Below are 5934 nucleotides of genomic sequence, written 5' to 3' on the forward strand. Positions count from 1 at the left end.
TACGGCGGCCTTATTTACTAATATTTCAGGTCCACACGATCAGACTATAATTTGGAACCAGCTCAAGATTGGGTAGACTAGGTCTGAGTCAGTTTGTATATTTTTTTCCTTTCTTGAGTCTATTGTATTTGGTGTGGCTCTTGATATTTTATAACTTGGAAGATTTTCTGTTACAACCTAAAGATTTTTATTTTTGGTAACATCGTCCAGGAAGATATTTATATCGTCCGGGATGATCTGTCCAAAAGTAGAAACCCTAATTAGGGCATCCTCATTAAAGCAGCCGTCATTATGCAAAACACATCGTCCTGGACAATTTTGTATCGACCAGGACGATAGGCTCAATTCAGAAAGAATCTGCCGCCAAATTTAATTAGAAATAACCTATTTTTGGACATCGTCCAGGTGGATCGTCCAGGACTATAAAATATCGTCCAGGACGATCCAGGTCAATTTTTCCATTTTTTCTCTGGAATTTAAGGAAAGCAATTATGACTTGATTTCATGATCAAATCGGCCTGGACGATCACCAAATCGTCTTGGCCGATGTGCTGGACGATTGGACACCGGTTAGCTATTTTTCAGGGTGATGTTCAGGATGATATTCCACGATTTGTACTGATAGTCCAGGATGATATATTATCATCCTGGACGATATGAACAAACTTCTTCTGATCTTCTCAAATCGTCCCGGCTGATTGGGCTTAAATTGTACTGATCGTATAGGACGATATGCCTATAGTCCTGCACGATAATGTCGACAACTTGCATTAATGAGCTCATTTTGAGCACTTCTATTTAAGCTTTGTCAAGGAACTTGTTAAGTGTCTTTGGCAGCCATTGTAACTTCATTCTTGTGGGGGAAACTTAAAGAGAAAGCTTGAAAGGGAGTGAGGAACGGGTGAAGTCTGAGAGAGGGAGAAGATCCTGTGAGGGAGGACTCAAGGGAGTGTGGAGGGGGATTCCACACGGTTGCTCCGGCAGGCTTGCACCTTAATACCGTTGGATGCAAGGCTTATCTCGAGGGAAGTTCACCAAAGAAGAAGATCTCTTTGGTGTCAAAGGACCCGGCGACTCCGCCGCACCGGGTAAGGTGGAAGTTATTTTGTAAGGGCTTCTCCGCATAGTTGTGGGGGCTAAAAGAGAGACACTTGTTTTAGTGCAATACTTGGAGGGTGCCTCCAAGGAGTGAACATAGGTCAAGGTTTGACCGAACCACTATAAATCCGGTGTATTCTTTCTTTATTACTTCCACACTTTTAATTTCTGCATCGTTGGTTTTGATTGTGGTAAATCTTATTTTTTTGGATTTAAGATTGTGTTCTTTTTAAATACTGATTCACCTCTCTATCTTATTATTAGCCTTGGGCCAGTTCTATAGGATTTAACATCCCCAACGAACTTTCACACTTTTATCCAAAATTTTAACTCCTTGGGTAATCTCTCCAACTTCATCTTCATCCTCAAATCTAGACTTCTTAAGATCAGATTCATCAAACACTACATGAGTAGTTTCCTCTATCACCAAAGTTCTTTTGTTAAACACCATAAAGGATTTCCCCATACTTGAATATCCTAAGAACACTCCATCAGGTTTTGAATCAAATTTACCTAAGGGTGACTTCTCATTATTAAGAATGAAAACCTTACAACCAAAGACATGGAGGTGGGAAAGGTTTGGTGTCATACCCTTAATGATCTCATATGATGTCTTATCCAGTTTAGCTCTAACATTCACCCTATTCAACACAAAACAAGATGTGTTTATCGCTTCATCCCAAAAGTATTTTGAAAGTGAATACTCAACAAGCATGGTTCTAGCGGCTTTAACCAAGACTCTCTTCTTCGTTTCAGTTACCCATTCTGCTAAGGGGTCCTAGGAGTTGAGAAGTTGTGACTAATCCCTTTATCCTCACAAAAGTCTCCATATCTCTCATTTTTAAACTCTCCATCATGGTCACTATGGATGGTCAAGATCTCACAACCTAGCTTTTTTTGAATCCAAGTGGACAAGGATCTAAATTCATCAAAAGACTCACTCTTTTGTAACATAAATTTAATCCAAGTGAACCTCGAGTAGTCATCGACAATAACAAATCCATAGACTTTTCCTCCTAAGCTGGCAGTGCTAATGGGTCCAAACAAATCCATGTGAAAAATTTCTAAGGGTCTAGAGGTGCTAATGTCCTTAATGGAATGGAAAGAGGATACTAAAAGTTTGACAGGGATGTTAAGCCCTTATAACTAGTCCCAAGGCTAGCCAAGAGGGGGGGGGGGGGGGGATTTGTTTTTAAAAAGGGGGGGGGGGGGGGTGATTTGGTTTTTAAAAATTACTTCAAATAAAACACAAACACAACCAAACTAAGATTCACCTCAGAAATTAAATGCGAAAGTACAATAAGAAAGAACACACCACATTTTATAGTTGTTTGGTCAACTTGACCTACATCCATCCCTAGAGCCTCTCCTCCAGGTATTGCACTAAACTAAGTGTCTCTCCTTTGACACCCACATCAAGATGGAGAAGCCCATGCAAAAAACTCCTTTCCATCGACCCCGATAAAGTAAAGGACCCAACTCATTTTTCTTTATGCTGAAGGAGGCAGAGAACCAACTCCTTTTACTTCCTCCTAAAGAAGGCATAGAACCTTGATCAATTGCTAAAGTAGACCTCTCTAGAACCCCTGAGGAACCAGGGATGATGACTGAAGAAGATGATGTAGATCCTTACTTGGAGCAACCTTTGTGAAACCCCTCATAAACTCCCCCTCACAAGATCCTCTCTCTCTCTCTCTCTCTCTTTTTCTCTCCCTCTCCTCTTGGCTCTCTCAGGTCAAGATAGTAGCAAAAGATCTTCTCTGTAGAAAATAAGAGATCTTTTAAACAAGGGCTCCAAATTAGCCCTAATTAGTAATTAATCATCAAAGATTATCTAGGATGATCGATATATCATCCTGTATGATTAGTTTAATTTTAGCTCAGTCAGAAAGGTTGATTTGGAAGAGTCTAGATGATTAGAAGGTTTATTAGTTTAGATTGTCCAAGATGATAGTATATCATCCTGTATGATTAGTTCAAGTCATCGAATATCATCCAGACCATCACCCTGGATGGATGTCTGGATAATGGAAAAATAACTAGATCATCAGGTATGATCTCACGATCATCTGGGCTGATTAGTACAAAATAATGAATATCATCCAGAACTTCACCCTGAATGGATGTATGGATGATGAAAAAATAATTAAATTGTCCAAGCCGATTTAATAATCATCATAGATGATTAGTTCAATTCAGTACATATCATCTTGAGCATTGCCCTAAATGGAACCAAGCTGTTGTTTGACGTCCAAGAAGAACTAAGGTTTGTGAACTGATCATCCTAACTAATCCTAAGATCATCAAGGATGCTATGATTGAGCAATCAAACCTTAATTGATTTTTTAATTACTAGATTAATTTAGGCATAATTATGCTCCATCATCTAGGATGATAGCCTGGATAATATCTTGGACGATGTCCAAAAATAAAAGATACCTAAATAGATATGGCAGCTAATTCTTTTTGATTTGAGCCTATTATCCTGGATGATGATAATATAGTCCAGGATGATTCGCTTAATTGTGTATGCCTTATCCAGGATGCTTTAATTAGGGTTTTTATTTTTTACTAATCATCCAAGACAATTGTGGGATCGTCCCGGACAATGTGATCAAAAATAAAAAACTCTAATAATCAGACATAATTTTTCCCCCAAGTGTGTATGAGCAAGGTTACATAGCATCAGGACCCACATTATTTACAATGGACTCAAGAAATGATAAAAGACACTTGACATATATTATAAGCTGACTTAGTCCTAATCTATCCAATCTTGAGCTTGTTCGATTTGTAATTTAATCTCGTGGACCTGAAATGTTAGTAAGCAAGGTAATTATAAAAAAATAGAAATATTTGCTATCATCAAAATCATATTCCCTAAAACCAGATTTGTAATAGACTAGACTTGCTTCACTAGTTAACAAGCATCATAAATGTGTGTTACAAATCTGATTTTATGGATTAAAATTTTGATGATAGCAAACATTCATGATTTTCTATGACTTCCTTGCCTACTAAATTTCTAGGTTCACAAGATTGGGTGCAACTCAAACTAGCTCAAGATTGGGTAGATTAGGTCTGAGTCAGTTTGTAATTTTTCCTTTCTTAAGTTTATTATAAACGATGTGGTTCCTGATGCTAAGTAACCTTGCAGACACACATATGAGAAAAATTTCTATCTGTTGGTTAGAGTTCTTTATTTTGATCACATCATCCAGGATGATCCAAATATCATCTTGGACGATTAGTTAAAAATAAAAACTCTAATTAGGGCATCCTGGTTAAGGCAACCATCATTAAGCACATTATCCTGGATGATCTTTATATCGGCCAGGACGATAAACACAAATCAGAAAGAATTAGCTACGAGATTTATTTAGGTATTATTTATTTTTAGACATCATCCTGAATGATACATCATAATTATGCCTAAATTAATATGATAATTAAGGAAAAAAATTAAGGCTTGATTGATACAATCACATTATCCCGAAAGATCGTAGAATCGGCCGGGAGGATCAGTTCAAAAAACCTTAGTTTCACCTGGATGATCAAAATCAGAGAGCTCCTATTCAGGGCAATATTCTGGATGATTTTCCTCTGATTTGAACTAATCATCCCGGATGATCATTAGATCGGCCTGGACGATCAAGCTATTTTTACATCGTCCAGAAATTCTTTCAAAGTGATTATCTAGATGATATTCAAGTATTTGTACTGATCGTACATGACGATATTATATCTGCCTGGATGATATGACCTAAAATCTTCTAATCGTCTCAAACTGTTCAGGCTGATTGAGCATAATTTACACTGATCATCCAGGATAATATCTATATCATCCTGGATGATAATATCCATTTATATAAAGTAAGAGCTATTCTTAATCTTTTCTATTTAAGAGCTCTTGTTCTACACTTTAGAACATCTTTTGCTACTATTTTGACCTGAGAGAGCCAAGAAGAGAGGGAGAGCAAGGGGGGGGGAGAAAGAGAGAGAGAGAGAGAGAGAGAGAGAGAGAGAGAGAGAGAGAGAGAGAGAGAGAGGATCTTATAAGGGGGAGTTTGTGAGGGAATTCACAAAGGTTGCTCCAGTTGTTGTTCTTAGTTCCTTGGGGATTCTAGAGAGGTAAACTTCAGCATCTGATCAAGGTTCCCTGCCTGCTTCAGGAAGAAGCAAAACGAGTTGGGTTCTCTGCCTGCTTTAGGAGGAAGCAAAAGGAGTTGGATTCTCTACCTCACCTGGGTTGGTGGAAAGGAGGTATGTATAGGCTTCTCCACTTACTGTGGGGGCAAAAGGTGAGACACTGAGTTTAGACTAATACTCGGAGGGTTCCTCCGGGGAGTGGACGTAGGTCATATTGACCGAACCACTATAAATTTTTGTGTTCTTTATTATTGCTTCCACATTTACTTCCGCACTTTGATTTTTATGGTGAATCTTAGTTTTTATTTTAAGATTATGTTTTGATCGAAAGATTTTTTAAAATACTAATTCACCCCCCACTTGGTTAGCCTTGGAACTAGTTCATAAGGGCTTAACATCCCTAACAAACTTTTTAGTGCCATCAGAGCACTTTCAAGGTGATCCTTAGTGAACTTAAGCTTGGGGACACCTCTAACAAGATCCTTTTAGGTCACTTGCCTAAGAGTTTTTCTGGTGACATGATATAGCCTCTTGTGCCACAACCAAGACTCATCAGCAATAGTTTTAAAGCAAAATAAAGAAACACATTCAATATTATTTAAATTACGAATGTAAATATTATTAATCCTTTTCCCTATAAACTAGTAATATTATTCAAGCTAATGATGCATGTATTTGCCAAAAATT

This window comes from Dendrobium catenatum, unplaced genomic scaffold (assembly GCF_001605985.2).
Source record: "Dendrobium catenatum unplaced genomic scaffold, ASM160598v2 fragScaff_scaffold_1670, whole genome shotgun sequence".
In the NCBI taxonomy this organism is placed as follows: domain Eukaryota; kingdom Viridiplantae; phylum Streptophyta; class Magnoliopsida; order Asparagales; family Orchidaceae; genus Dendrobium; species Dendrobium catenatum.